This window comes from Falco peregrinus, chromosome 14 (assembly GCF_023634155.1).
Source record: "Falco peregrinus isolate bFalPer1 chromosome 14, bFalPer1.pri, whole genome shotgun sequence".
In the NCBI taxonomy this organism is placed as follows: domain Eukaryota; kingdom Metazoa; phylum Chordata; class Aves; order Falconiformes; family Falconidae; genus Falco; species Falco peregrinus.
In genome coordinates, this window is record NC_073734.1 from 11,188,560 (window position 1) to 11,205,707 (window position 17,148).

The window sequence follows — 17,148 nt, forward strand, 5'->3', positions numbered from 1 at the left end:
AAGAGGGCATCTCACACTGGTTTTCTTACAGAAAATAGGACTGAAACATTTCTGCCCCTCATAGCATGACCATTGTGGCCTCAAATGCAATGAGGAATATGCAGACATGATTACAATTATGATGTGTGGAAATATTTTAGCATCAGCATGGGGCAGTGTGACTCCTGGAAATTCGCTATCTCTACTTGTTTGCATAAGAGCAAAATCCAGCATGATACCTGTTGTACTGGTTAGTGCTAGTCAGAGCGGAAAAGGAAAAAAATATAAATGTCAGTGGAAAGGAGATGCAACCTGGATCTGGTGAATCTACATGTTTTAGAAAAATGACAGTGGAATAGAGGAAGCACAAGAGAGTTGCTCGTATGACAGTTACATTTGACGACATACGCATGTGTCAGCCTGTTAGATCAAATGAATAAAGCTACACGAGAACGTCACACCAAGTTTTCTTTTTTGTTGATGTTGCTTCTTTCCCCAGAAAACATGGTGCAGGCTAGCTGAATCAGCTGGATAATTATTTTTAGCTGACTGCATTCTAGGTATTTAATCATACTATGCCCTTAACCTAAGACATTCTCACTTCTGAATGACTACATAGCATGGTTAGACCACTGCTAAGATAAACAACTAACCCCAATTTCCCTAGAAATACACATCCTTCAAGGTTAAAAAACGGATAGTATATCAGGCATCATAAGTTTTGCATTTCAACAGTGTTCATAGTTTTTATAATTAGTTTAAATTTAATCCCCCCAACTCTTTGTTAGAACTGCATCTTCAGCCTTACTAATAGTTGAAGATTACAAAAGTCAACATCAAAAGGTTGAAAACTATTAAAAGTGAAGATAAAACTGTTATGACCAAGCTAATTTCAAAAATGGATACCGAGATATGGTGTAAAGAAACAGCAAACTGCAAGGAGACTCATGTACTTAGCAGATCAAGGGTGGATATACCATGGCTAATCATAACACTGTACAAATACTCAAACCACTTCACCAGCCAAGTTTCCTCTATGCTGCTACAAATTTGACCTGTGTAATTCAATTACATTTTTAATCCTGTAATAAGAGGTTATTGGTATGACTAAAAAGAAAGCATGTTTTCATTTTGGGCATAAATCTTAAAAATGTAAAACACTGCAAAAGGAGGTATGCTGTTATGTCATTCTTGATATAGATAGCAAAATTTTTGCAGCTGCTTTTTTTTTTTTATTTTAGAAATACCTCTATATCAAATTCTGTAGTTTGCCAATTTTTCATATTTTGGGGGGGGGGGGGGGCGGAGGGGGCAAAGAGGAGAGATGATTTTGTGTCAGAATCTCAGAATCATCTTTAACTGAGAGAATATTTAACTTATTTTCTTTATCTTACACAACAATCAAGTAGTAAAATAGTCATATACTGCTAAATCCTGAAATGTTTCTTTCCGACATAAAGATGATTTTTTGAACTTGTAAAGACTTACTCTGCTGACAATCCTCCTGTGCACTGAAAGTGTTACAGGGTCTTTATTACACAAGAAATTTTTCTTTTTTTAATTGGCAGTTAGGGAGATCTCTGGCCCTGTCTAACAGCAGTAACAGAATCTTCTTATATGATCCAGGGTCTAAGCATTTCTCACACCCGAAAGTATACAACATTACTTTAGTATCCATTTCTAGATTCCTTATTCAGAAGTGCTGCTAACGCCAATGATAACAGTGTTTCTGAATAAAGAAACGCTGGTAACAGCACTCACAGGCTTAATCAACCCACTTACTGTTTACATTTCTGTCATAATTTTTCATATTAAAACAGACATTCACAGGAAAAATAGCTGATTGTTACATGATATGTGATCTCCATATATTTTCCACTTCTGAACACAAGAACTAATAGAACAAAAGAAACCTCCAACAAACCAAACAAAAAATACCATGCATTTTGGACAGATACTGCTTTTTAAACCTCATCCACCATTTCTGTGTCAACTGCATGAATATCACTGATGACTAATCCTGAGGTGTGAGTTTCTACTTAAACTACATAGCTGGAAGGGTCATGGAAATTACTATTTGTGTTGTAGTATGTAAATTTATAAATAAACCACAATGGTAAATATCAATTATTTCAGTGTTTCACTTGGAGATTCACTGACACATCTCAATGCATTTCGGCGTGCCTATCACCTTGAGGGCAAGGTGGAGAGAATGGGAAAGTGATATTAAGCAAACAACTCCTCTTTATGTCTGGCTCATCATCCATTTTATGAATGATCAATACATTCTGATATATACATCTAAGACATAACACTACTGAAGTCAATCCTAGAGAGGCATGATTTTCCAGCACCATTTTGTTATTAAGTAAAAGATCACCAAAGTCCTTCCCATAATTAAATTCTATACATATACTTAACATAAATGAGTTGAGATAATTGCATCTAGATCTGAAGTCTCATGATCAGCCCTGTTTGTTTATAATAGTCAGGGACTGGTCTGTGTTTAAAGGCCAATGGAGAAAGGACAATGGCCTTGTACCCTACTTCAAAAAGAACAGTCCAAGGAAATCTGAAATACAAATGCAGTGGATATCTGAATGTTAAATATAATACTGTTAGGAAGGTATGATATAAAGCCATACATTTTTAAAAGCTGTTCTTTAATTATTACTGTAGGTTCAAAGCAATAGGTTTCAAGGACAAAGCAATGACTCTTTAATGCTGTGAAAGCCTCTAAATGGATCAGGGTACCCATATTATTTGTTTCTCAAACCTTCTGAATAATGAATTACAGGAAATTCAATTTCAAAAGTGGAATTTGGACCGTGTTTAAGTGACAGAAATTTCTAGAAGTTCAGACCAAAATTAAGGCACAGAAACATAAACAATCTTATTAATTCATATGGGGGGAAATATTTTTTTTTGTTTTGGAAAATTATCACCATTTTACTTTTAGGGTACAAATACATATATAACAAAAACCAAAACAACAAAAAAACCCCAAAACAACCTCTGAAAAAAGATCTAGTCTATTCCCTGCCCCATGGAAAGATCATCTTTATTGAAACTATTTCCGAGGTAAGTATGGCTAATTTATTCCTAGAAGTGATGAAGTTTTCTAACAATCCAAGTCAATTTCTACAGTGACATTTCCCTTGAGTAGTTCTTTCCTAATGTCCTACTTAGCTTTCTACATCATCACTCTCAATGAATCTTTCCAGTTAGATAGTGGGTCACTGAAAAAATACTTCCTGAACATGATTCTTCAACATACTTATAACAGTTTATTCTAGAGTATATATTTAGCTTACTAATGAGAATGTCCTGTTATTAGATGGTATTACATGCTTTATAAAAAAGTGAAGCTATATACAATATCTAATGCCTCAGAAATATCAATACAATACCTTATATAACAAAAAGAAGTTGCTTTCTTCTGACATTTTTTTCATGCTTTTGTACTACCAGTCTTCTCACTATTTTTATGTGTTTATAAATGGTTTAATTGTCACATTATTTGTTCCCATCTCATCCATAAGTCCAGCCTCTCATTTTCTCCTCTTTCTTACAACAGGCAATATGCTTGGCATGTTGCACTGTTTCAAAGATAACCAGTGATGACTCAAACAGCTTCAATCAATTCTCACAATTAATTTGGGTAAATTTCTTCCAAATCAGCTGATGTGTAAGCATCTGATTTAGAAAGAAGTCTCTGTTCTGATCTTTCCCTAGACTATCACAAGTTCTTTTTCCTTTGCCACTAATGTTAGTTGCTTTAAACTTATCACAGCAGAGCTTTTTAGTTAAGATTGATGTAGAAAAGGTATTAACACTCTGACCTTCTAAAAACATCAGCTGTAATTTATTTTCCTTCTCATCTGAGAAGCAGACCAACTCTTTCCTTTTTCTCTTACAACTAATGTGGTTACAGAATTCTTCCTTTTATTCTTTATGTGCCTTGCTAGCTGTATCTGGTCTTCTGATGTTTCACTTATATTTCTGTGCTATTTTTTGATATTTATACTGTTAATACTTTGACTCTTTTTCTGTTTTCTGTAGACTTCTTTTTTCATGATCAAGTCATTGAGGAACTCATTATTTAGCCAACTTAGTGCTTCACCTAATCTTCCTATGCCTTCTTTCTTTTAGGATAGCTTTTGCTTTTAGTCTTCATATTTCTTCCGTAAGTAACTGTCAGCCTCTCCAGAAGCCCTTTTCCCCTTAGATATCAGATATTACCTGGTGATTTTCTGAGCTTACAGAAATCCAGTTCTACTTTATTTATTCACTATTCTTCTTTTTCTTCTCCAAAATCACATATTGGACAACTTTATTCTTATTCAGATCCAGTCCATAGATGTCTACTAATTCCTTTGATCACCTGGTCATTCCTGTCATTAAATAAATCTGAACAAATATTGCATCACACGTGATTTTCTTTTATTAAAATTTTATGTTTCTGTACAATTTGCAAGGTGTGTTTGGCTGCTCATAGTCTAATCAGTGTGTCTAATCAATAAACAATCAGTATGTCTAATCAATAAAAATAGTCCCAGAGTGACTCCTTTATATGAATTACAATGATGAATGTGTTTTTATCTATGAAAACACCCAAAAGCAAAAGTTTTGAAGACTGGTGGGGCTGGGATGAACTTACAAGATCAAAAGCATCAGGTCTTCTAGTTTCACATTTCTCATGGAAAGAATTTGCAAAGGACAGAATCTCCCATAAACTGTTACCAGTGAGACACATACCAGGACAGAACTGACACATTTATGTACATAATTATTTGCTCTTCCTGTTTATTATATCAGATTTTCTAAGTCATAGGCACTCATTGTATTTGGCTACCAGCACAACATTTTTGATCCAGTCAGGAAGAGCACAAGGGAAGACCAATTGAATCCATTGATTTTAAGCCATGAACCTTATTGCATAGGTATTTTCCAGTTAGAATAAGCAAACAACACACAAATAAATTAAAATATGCAAATAATACAGCCCATTATAATGGTAAATAGTCATTTAAGACTATCACTTTAAAAAAGTTACTAAAATAATAGTACTTAACTGATATTTTTATTAAATTGTTCTTTAGTGAATTGACAGAACTAATAACTAATGTATTTTTAATAAAGGATGTAAATGTAACACAAGCACCATATTGTACTTTCTTGAATGAACTGTACTTTTAGTATCATGCTTGCCACTTAATGTAATTTTTAATAGGAAAGTCTTGGCTGTAGTGCTGCATTTCCTTCTGTGTTAACAAACACCAACACTAGAACTCAATTAGTAATGACACTAGCATCTCATTTGCTCTTACTGCCCCTCTCAGCACACTAAATGACACTGTCACAAATAAATACAGTACATATTGATGAGTTCATGGGCTAGAATTTCTTTTCAGAGAAGAAATTCAGGAGAAGAATCAACTGTATCTTTTTTTGTGCTTAAAGAATATGGTAATGTTGGTGAAAATAAGCATGCAATCAAGTAAATTCCCATGGATTTGATGTGATATATGTATACTGTTCACAACATCAGTTGATTATTTTTTTTCTTCTGCTGATGCAGCTTAAATTCTTCTCCCCTCTTTTTAGAACATTTAAGTATAGTTTGGATCAGGCCAATAATTAATAAGAAATTAATCCTCAGAAGAAAATCATTGCTGTTTTAATAATCTCTCATTTAGGAAATTCAATCAGTTAAATTTACATCCCAAATGCTAGGTAATTATACTACTTCTCTAAGAATAGACTGATAAGTATGTATAGTGTACTAAACAACTAATAACCCAGCGTGAGAATAAGAATGTAATCATTTTTGCATTATCAATAATCAGCTACCTCTCAGAAAAGGAAGAAACCTCCTGTTATCAACATCATACTCCTTTTGCAGGAGAATCAGAAATGCTGCTGCTGACTCACTATACACCCCCCCCCCCCCCCCCCCCCCAACTTAAGGAATACTAGTACCATCCACCTCATTACCCAGAGGAATACTTTAAGAGATAACACCCAAGAAAGGGTAGATGCTAGAAAGTTTGCAACATATCAGTGTTAACTGTAGCATTATTGAGGATTAGCAATCTGGATTCTTTGGATAAAAAATGTTAATATCTTTGTAACTAGAATAATAACAACTACGAGACTGTTAATTCTTAAATTAGACTATGAAAAAAATCTTGTAGTTGTACATATTTAGCCTACACAGACGGTATGAAATATTTGGTGTGATACCCAGACTTTGGCTGCCAACACCCTGGCATCACCTAGAAACTCAGGTCACTCTAAAGGGTTCCAGTAGGTGCACTGGGTCAGCTGGAGAGGAAGGGCATTCAAGAAGCCATGCTGGAACTTGAGATTTGCGATCACAGACTGGTTGTCCAGGACAAGGGCTTGCTCTGCAGAACTCAAATTGTGAGTTTTTAGATTCCTATTGTGCTGTTGTTTGAAAGATAATGCATACTGTTGCACTCAGAAGAAAGTTTCACTGATAGTGAGGTCAGGAATGCAGAGAGCAAAAGTTTTAGAAATGGAAGAGTAAGGCTCAAACAATCCGAAGGACAGGAATATGAAACTCTGCAGAAGGAGCAAAGGCAGGAGGGGCTTTTTTACTAATTCTAAGGGCTGGTGCTCCCCAAATGCATTAGAGTTACAAAGTTAACGAGGATGTTAATAACTCTTTTATCTTACTTCACAATGTGGAAGATATATAACAAAAGAGATAACAAAAAAAAAAAAAAAAGAATTATGTTATGCGTAAAACATCTAACTTTTGCTCCAAGAATTCGATCATCTTCCTGCTTTAAGACATTTAGTATGTGAAGCTCTTCAAGTCATGGAAATCAAAGTTTTCCAAGATGTACTTGGTCTCTGTTTAATATAAAAATGACATTAGTCTGAATTAGGTGTTGAATGAGGTAAAATGCAACTGGCTTAAAACTCAAAGGCTATCAAAATGTCAAGTGCTCTGAAAGAGAACAGGCTCTAGATCTCTCAAGTGGGGAGGCAAAATAAAGAATTTGTAGATGGAAGTTTAATTACCACATCTGCAAACTTTCAAAAGCTTGGTTTTTCAAAGCTGATATTCCCTAAAAAATGCTATTTCAGAAGTGTGTACATACACATACATCTTTAAAAATAATATTTAGAATAATCATTCTTTGTGGTTAAAAGTCATCAAAGCAGAAGCAGAAAAAATACATATCAAATGAAAGCATGAAACAAGGTAATAATGGCACTTTCTAAAAGGGGAAAAAAATATAGGCCACATCCTTAGGTATATAAACCACCATTTGATTTGGCTTCCACCAAACTCGACCAATTAACACAGTCAAGAATCTATACCAGAGAACAGAAAGAAAATACATTTGGTAGCACAGTGGAAGTTTTTTCTTATTCTACTGCAAGAATTACTGATAAATAGCTAATTACATTGCTTAAAAATCTTTCCTGTAATGGGTACTAAAATTGCCTTTAGCTGCAGAAGTAAAAGCAACTAATAATTACTGCAAAGCAACCAGGTCCAATACTGGGAACCTAAATTAAAAGAAAATGACCACCTGGAACCAGCATGAATATTACTGTTTCATCATCATGCACCACTAATGCTGCTAAAGAAAAAAGAGCTGAGAAGAACTAAGAGAAAGGAAGGAAACATTGCTTTATTTTGTTGCATAAAACAATGAAATCTTCATCAAACTAATCTTAAAAAAAAGAACAGAACTAGCTTCTGGTTTGGTCTCTTTCTGTGGACTAGCTAAAAAGATGATACATAAATTGGGAAGTGGTCCAGGTTTCTCAAATGAAATCTACAGTTTCCATTTCCCAGAACATGATTCAAATACCACCACTCTACTCTGCAACATCAATGGAATGTAATTTTGTAATGAGTCGGTGTTTTAATGCAGTAAAAGTTCTATTTTGTTCTATTGTCATCAGTATAAATTAAAAAAGAATTTGCCCCCCATTTGAAGCAAAGCTGGTATACCCTAGCTTGGACATTGAAATCCGCTAGCAATGTAATTAAGTGTGATTGTAAGGTACAGGAGAGAAGATTCTTTAGAAAATGTACATGAGCTTTTACACTTCTGGGGCAACTGAACATGGAGATAAGTAAGAGGAACAGAAAGGTACCTGCCTGCAGTAGAATATATTGACGTACTGCAACTATGAGGTAATAAATCGTTTTAAACAGAATCACCCACTAGGCTGCAGCAGCCACTTTGCTCACAGTGGGCAAAGAAAAAAGGTTCAGTGAAAATAACTAGCACAAGACCTGCTACTTCTATTTTCAAGTTATATACTACACTCCTGTATCACCATTATTCCATGAAATTAAAATGTTACAAGCGTCAAACCATTAATATTATCAGGAAATAAGGAAACTTACTCAAATTTTAGAACACCATTATAAGAAAGAAGGGAAAATCATTCCCGACATTGTGTGCTGGGCCTGGCTGGGGTGAAGTCAAGTTTTGTTTTGCCCATGATGGTAATTGCTGCATGGTCTCCCTGTTCTTATCTCAGACCCATGAGCCTTTCATTATATTTTCTCTCCCTTGTCCAGTTGAGGGACATTATGGAGCAACTTTGGTGGGCACCTAGCATCCAGCCAGGGTCAAACCACTACAGATATCTGAGAATATGACACCAATGGTGGTCTTATTTAGCAAGAGTATAACACTGAGATTCATCTCAGCAACAGAACTAATCTCATACCTTCAGCCACAGACCTTTCTAAATCCAAATATCTTATGGAAAAAAACATAAACCATCTTTGTTATTTTCAACTAGAAAGTGCTCTTTGGCTTGACATGGGCTACTTTCTGAAATGCCTTAGAACTTTAGAACTGATCTGTTCTGTTCCATTGCTGTTGGTAACATGTACTCACAGCACAAGTTTTCAAAGGTAATGTAGCTGGACCAGAGCTATATTTCAAGGATACTGCAGGCAACTTATGAAGGAATTTTCTGTCAATTATATTGAGTTGCCAAAGGGTAATGTCTCAAAGTGAAATGGAGACAAATCTAAATAGAAGAACGTCATCCTCAGATAGTGTGGTTCTGTTAATGCATTTACCACCTTTAACTACAAGTGAGAGGCATTATTTCCTATAAAATAACCTGTGGGAGCATAACCCAGGGAAACATCTGCCAAAAATCTGTAACTCAAATGTAACAGTCCCTGCTCCACAGTCTCTGTTGAACTGGGAATTTTATCCATTAGACTTCAAATGTCTTTTAATGGGAATGGGCTCTTTTAAAGAAAGCTTGTGTGTTATATCTTTTTTTGCTTCTTGTATATTCTATTATACTACCTACTGCAAAATGAGCTGGTTGTCTGAACCTTTACTTGCTTGAACTCTTTGCTTTTAAAATTTTGCCAATCCTTTCATGGCTGTTTTAAATTCAAAGTTTTGTCAAAAGTACCTTCACTTTAACATAATGATAAAGACTGGTGTTACAACCTAATTTCTGCTGCTTTGAAGGATTGTTTCTACAGAACATGTAACAAACAGTTGCTGTTTTAGTTCTCTGTGCTGCAATATCTAGCTGGTGAAATTAGTAATTTGAAATATTCACAGTTCACCAATATTAGGACTCTTTAACTAACCTTTTCCTTCTTCACCTACAGGAAACAAGGCTGGAATTTCCTCCCACTTTTCCTGTTTCTAGTCCCATGGCTGCTGGAATACATTAGAGCATATGAAAAGAACCTGCTCAGAGCACAGCCAACTGCTTAGTCTACAGAAATGTGAGAATGTACTTCTCTGTGAACTTTCAAATATGAACAATCCTGTTCTAAGAAGAGTTACATTGCTTGCTGCTCAGCAGGACTTTCTGAGCAGTGGCATACTTACTGTTCAATACTATATAACCAGCACTCCAAAAAAAAGCCCTTAAACTGAGCAAATATTTAAAACTCCTTTACTTTCCAAAATTTTCTCGACTGATCATGACACAGTAGAAATCCTCCTGACCAAGAAACTGTATGAACACAAATTCAAACACAAAGGCAAAATTTACTCATGGAAATCTCCGTAAATTGTACTTGACATTAAATCTTAACCAGGCTAATAATCCAAAACACATTTGCTGATTCAGATTATTTTGTTCAAATTCTTTTCTTGTATTACTTCAGGTATAGCCAACATGAACAAGCTTTTCCTGCAGTAACATCACAGCTATACAAACTTGTCTTTTTTTCGCCTAATCGGAAATAAGGGAACAAATTATCCTCACAGTTTCTTCTGGAAGACAAAAAAATGGGTTCCACTGGAGGGAGAGAGTAGCTTTTGGCAAGAGTTCATGCAAGAGAACTGTTGCTCCACTGTTCTAATTACCTGATATTGTGATTAGAATAACTGTTAGCTTTTTTCAGGTATCCTTTGTGTAATGTAATATTTCTTTCCTCTGTCTTATCTCACCTCTTAAGATGTTACAAGATACTTAATTACTGCAAGTCTCAAAGTCAAGTTTATAGAAAATAATCAATTTAAAAAATACTATATATTTTCTCCCTGCGTTATAGTTGCTATCCAGTTATAGCAGACTTCCCTCAATAATTATGGTTACAGTACTGTCTATCATCTGAAACTTCACTCTGCAGACTTCTGTTTACTGTTGTAATAACCTGTATAATGGTATGCTACTTTGCATGACAGTAGCATAAGGAAGATTATTTTAGGAACATGTTGATGCTCATTGCTCTCAAGTTAGGCAAACATAAATAAATTGTAACTTAAAAATATCTAAATTAGTCATGGTATATTTTATGACTCAGTTTCCCAGGATATCTGTCATGTTACTGCACATTTTTTCTAGCTTGTTTAAATGGAAAATTTTTGCTTATACTATTATCTGTTACATAGTTCAGAGCTGCTTTAGATGAATCACCACAGATGGTTCCATGAAATTCTGCTAGTTTTTTTATTGACTTAGGGAACTAGTTTTTTTTCTTAGGGATCTGGGAATGCTGGCCAACAGCAGGCTCAATAGGAGTCAGCAATGTGCCCTGGCAGCCAAGAGGACAAACTGCATCCTGGGGCGCATTAAATACTGCATAACCCACTGTCAAAAGAGGGGGTTATTCTGCTGTATTCAGCATTGGTGCAGCCTCACCTTGAGTACTGGGCCCCACAATTTAATGAGGATGTGAAGGCCTTTGAATACATCCAGGAGGGTATCAAAGCTGGTGAAAGGGCTAGAAGGCATGTCATTTGAGGAGCAGCTAAGGACTTCGGGCTTGTCTAGTTTGGAGAAAAGGAGGCTAAGGAACAACCTCACTGCTCTCTACAGCTTCCTGAAGTGGAGAACTGGAGAGGGAGGTGCTGAGATCTTCTCCCTGGGATCCATTGAATAGGACTCATGGGAGTGATTCAGAGCTGTGCCAGGAGACTTTTAGATTGGACATGTGGAAGCATTTCTTTACTGGGAGGGCAGTCAGCCACTGGAACAGCTTCCTAGGGAGATGGTTGATGCTTTAAAACTGTGAGTGTTTGAGGCATTTGCACAACACCCTTAATAACATGCTTTAACTTGGTCAACCCTGGACTAGATGGTCATTGTACATCTTTTCCAACTGAAATAGTCTATTCTGTTCTATTAGCAATCATGTCTAATGGATACTGGCACTAACGATGAAGAGAGGATTTAGGAATAAGATAAAAAAATCTAAATCTCAGAGCCATTTGTGAATTATAAATAAGTATAATGCTTTACAATAAGTTGTCATTCCAAATCCCACTGACCATGCAGATAAGCAAGTCCATGTTATCTCTAAAGTCTAATATAACTCTCAATCAAATAAGTCACTTCAGTTAGTGAATGCTGAAACAGATGTGCAGAGCATTCTTGTTAAATGCACAGATAAAAAAAATGAATATATGTAAAGATCTAATAATATTAATGTTTTCTTTCAGCTGTAATGTATTATTTCAAAAAAGTAGTTAAACTTTTGTATTAAGAACTATTCTCCAACTTCCCCGTCTCTTCACTGCATTAGTAACAATGCATTAAAAAGAAAACAAAACCAAACAAGCCAGCATTTGGAGGACATAAGTCTGTGCAAGAGATTAAGACCTAATAATATAACTTCCACTTTCAATTATAAATACTCATTACAGAGGGTTTGGTGCCCTGTATATTATACACTTATAAAAAGACAACACTGGCATCTCATTTCATACAAAACTTCGAATAAATGGGTGATTTGGAGAATAGTTTAATGGGTTTTACAGGAATTAATACATCTATACTCCTATGCAAAGTTCCTCAGACCTACTGCAAGCTGTCCTGTTTTGTACACGATCCAGCTCCAAAGTAGAAACAGAGTTCATGGAAATCACTTGAGTCCACATGGTTAAACATTTAAACAATTTGTCCCAACTGCTCCTTAAACTGGCAGCTGAGAAGTAGTAAACAAGATACTTAATAATCTTAGAGGTTATTATAACAAACATTTAATTTGAACAGTCAGAACATATAATTATTTGACACTTGGGTTCAGATCTCTCAAACACAGTATCATTGGGACTCCTACAATTTCAGCCACTTCTGGTTATAATGTATGAACGTATGCAGAGCTACATGAATTAATCCTTTGCACTATTTTTTTTTGGTAACAGGTTGTAACTTGGCAAGATCCACTGTTACCTTCTGTGTCTGTATATAGCAACAATCTGGAAGTAAAGTAAAATTGAAAGTCCACTAAACTTTCCTGGTTTTTTTTCCCCATGTTGTTTGCTTTTTCCTCTAAAACGCACACTAAGAATCACTTACCAATAACTCCTTCTTTCTCACTGTCAAATAACAGGAGTAAGAGAAGACATGTAGGAAACTTGACCTAGAATTCAAAATTTAAGCTATGTTTTTTTCTAGTGGTTTGAGTAACATACCCAACATTAATCAATCCCCTCATTTTCAGAAGTTCTTATTTAATTCCCCACATAATGAATAAGAACTATAGGTATTTGATTGCCAAGAAAGTTAAGCTGAACTACTTTGTAAGTGCACTTATTGTTGATGCATGAAGTGGAATAAAATCCTATTTTCTCATTAAACTAGCTGCATCATCTCCATAAAATAATAATTGCTAAGGAAAAGCTTAAATTACAATTAAATTTAATTTATTTTTTGAAAAAAAATCACATTAGATAGTGATAAAAGTGTGACTCCATTATGCACAAGGAACTGAGTTATGAGAATAGAAAATATACTCTTTGAATTGCTCTTATTTTCTTCGTAAGGTGTGCATGTATGTGATCAAATAAACAAGAAAAGCTGAGAAGATACTGTCCTTTGTGAGAAAGGCAGCAAGGAAAGACAAGGATTCTTTGTGTCTGTGTGATGAGGGAACCCTAGGTTAATATGAACTAGGACTAGGGAAGACACCAAGGACCCTGTAAGGCAGAATGTAGACTTACAGAGTAGTCCTTATTATCCAATGGGCTCTTTTTCTGCTAAAGCCTATTACTTTCAATGCAGCATCAGAAAGAATTACTTCACTGTCTGGTCCAGAAACAATGTTACTAGTTACTGAGGAACTTTAGTGGTGTTCCCTACTAAGGGAATCAGGACACATGCTCCAAGATATTTCTCTCCAATTTCTAGTAAATCATCCCCTGATATTTCACAGCCTATGGTTGTGTCATAGACTCCAGGCTGAGAAGCAGTTGCTTCAAATTTACTATCTTAATGGCTTCATCTTGTGCTACTCATATTTTAGAATTCAGTCTACTATGGTAAGAACATTTAACTTTGGCGATCAGAGGAGTGTAGGTGCATCAAACCTTGGAAATCCAGCATGTCTATGTTAAGGACCGTATTAATTTCCTTCCAGGTCTAACAGCAATAAACAAGGGCACTTTAGTAAAGAAAGACCACCCATGCAACTTCAGGATTTAATTGGATCTGTCAGGTGAAACCAGAGTATCCTTAAAGAACATTCCCCCACACCCCAAGTGCTAAACATTTAATAATTAATCCTTCCTCTTGATCACCAATTAATCAGTGACTAGATAATAGACTACTGCATGTAACAATTCTGTGTGAGACTTTAATAGTAACATCATGGCCTTTCAGTGCAAGCTAATGAAAACTTTTACAAGAATGCAGTTATTAATCCTACAGCCATCATTAGAATCCACTTTGGATAAGGCTTATTTACCTAAAACTACACTGCAGTTCCAAAGAGTTATTTCCAACTATAAACTATGGCACAAGTGCTGTAAAATTTGATGTTGGTCCACCTGCAGCAGAACTATATTAGTTTACATGGGTAAGAGTGTAATTCTTTGTGCTCATAATTCTGGACATAACTACACTCTGACAGAGCAATGAGGCTCTCCTGTTTAAATTGCTTTAAAAGAACTGAATCTCCCTGAGGAAAAACAAAAAAAAACCCACACCCCCAAAACTCCCAACACAATGTATTATTGTATAACTCTGAATTTGTAGAATAATCTAGGAAATCAGATTGAACCTATCCAGCTATGCTTCAACATGAAAGAACCAGGCACTCAAGTAGTTGTTGTTATTATTATTATTATTAAAATACATGCAAATGATTATATAATTTCTGTTTTGGAGGATTTCAACCACAGATGAATTTGCAATTAGCTGTGGATGACCTCCTTGGTTTATCTATTATGATCCAAGAGCTGTAAGGTATAATTATGAAAATGCTTTGGAGAGGAGGGCTCCCATGTACTTTTTATTATATCCATATAATGCAGGCTTAATTATATTTTTACTTACCACCAAAAAAAACACATGAGGAAGCTTAACTAGAAATACATGTCAAATGTATGTAAAACCTCTTCCTAAAATCAGACTGTACTCCATGAATACAGTATCATTTGATGCTCAAAATAAGGCGAGAAGTACTACTTCCAGATATTGACTCTGTGGGGCAAGAATTCTTTTACTAGGACAAATCACTCAACAGCTTTCTAGAAAGCACAAGCTAACCACAAAGTTTGCCCTATAAATCCTCTAACAACCCAAGCTAGTTCTTTAGTAACTAAATACTAAATTACATCCTTCTGTAAGTAATACATATGCTTTAAAAACTAGTCACTTTTCTTCACGCATCATTCCATATACACACAACATTTCATCCACTTTCATGTTGTGAGCATGTGAAGAGGCCACAGAAGCATCTTGGAGTACAGGTTATAATGGTGGGAAAAAGGCAATGAAGAGTTTGCAAAAACAAGGCTAAAGCAAGAGAAAAACTTTGGCAATCCTTGTTTAGATCAGATTAAGCTGTTGTTGCAACTACATACTAATAAAGCAAGATTCAGATACTCATTGGAGTATCTGATAATTAGGGCCACAATTGCATCCCACCTGAAGCATATCCAATAACACTTTCATGTCCTGACTCAAAAATAGGAGGTACTTAGTGCTGTGAATGGAGTATAGGCAGTTATGTGCATATACTTTCATGTGCATTACAATTAAAATTCACCAAAACAGATTTAGTGCAAAGGGTCTTTTTTCTTGTTAATTTCTATTACACTAAGATACAAACTATTAGTGTCACTCATGTTGATCTTTCCTCTGTACTGGTTTGGGAGCCATTTCTCAAAAAACTGAGTAATTGCAAAATGGGAACTTTTGTGGGTTTGTGACAGAAAAGATGATGAATACGTTTTACTTTAAACATATCTGAAAACAGTCTAAGTCGTCTTCTTTTTGTTAATCAGTAAAAGAGAAGCTTCCACCTTCTTAGCCACTTTCTGAAGAAATGAAGAAAGCAGTTTCCGTTCAAAGTGTTTTCCTAAACATGCCACTCTTTGATATACAAGTCTACCTCTTAGATGTACATATTTGCTAACATATACAGAACCGGGCCATTTAAAAAACGCTGTGGTTTAGCACATCGTTGTTTTATAATCCAGCAAAAATGAAACACTAGTTCCACTGGCACTATTAACAACTGAAGCTGTATATAATTATATCAGTTTTAAAATGAAACAGCCTTTCAAAGGGTATGGACTGATTAAAAAGATAAAAACTTTGTAAATGATAAAATAGAGGATAACTTGACCTCTGTATGAAAGTTGGATTTCACTTTAGCCTAATTACATTGCAAATCATCTCCTCTCTATTCAGAGTAATTTACTTTAAAAACATGAAAATAGGATGTTTCATCTGAGTGCATGTTGAAACTACATAAACAAAATTTACATCAAGAGCTATCTAAAAAGGCCCAGAACCAGAGCATTTAGCTCTTCTATATTCATGATGCAGTTAGCTGACTCACAACAAACTTATCTTACATCATTTAAGCTAACCTGGACAACCTTGCAAAAGGGCCACCTGTTATATGTCTAATCATCACTTCATTCACAGACTCTTATTGCATCTAAGCTGCTTTTTAAACTTATGCTATTATTAATTCTATACATAAAAATGAGTTCTGGCAATTTCCTGATTTTCCTCTCACCTGCTAAGTAATAATCAAGTTGCATAAGGTTTCCTATTAAAGAGAATTCTTTTAGATGTTCAGACTTTAGAGCTGATTTTAGCACAGGGAGAAGATGTTAATAGGTTCTCATCAGCTTCTTCAGCTTGTTTTCTGCAGCTTGCTTCTACTTCAGTATTACATATTTTGCTTATTTTCCTTTCTTTATGTTAAATTTTTTAAAGTATTTTATTTTCTCTTTGGGAAATGTCTATAGAATTTACTGGAGCTAAACCAAACAGAATTCTAGATAGTTTTAATTACTAAATATAAGAGATATAGAATCATTTAGGTTGGAAAAGACCTTTAAGGTCATCAAGTCCAACAGTTAACCTAGGACTGCCATGTCCACCACTAAACCATGTCCCTAAGCACTGCATCTACACATTTTTTAAAGCACTTCACAGAAAGGTGATTCAGCTACTTCCCCAGGCAGCCTGTCCCAGTTCTTGACCACCCTTTTCAGTGAAGAATTTTTTTCCTAACATCCAAGCTAAACATCCCCTGGCACAACTTGAAGCCATTTCTTCTTGTCCTTTTAGTTGTTACTTGGAAGAAGAGACCTACCCCCACCTGCCTACAACCTCCTTTTAGGTAGTTGGGAGAGAGTGATAAGGTCCCCTTTTGAGCCTCCTCCTCTCCAGATTAAGCAATCCCAGTTCTTTCTGCAACTTCTTATAAGACTT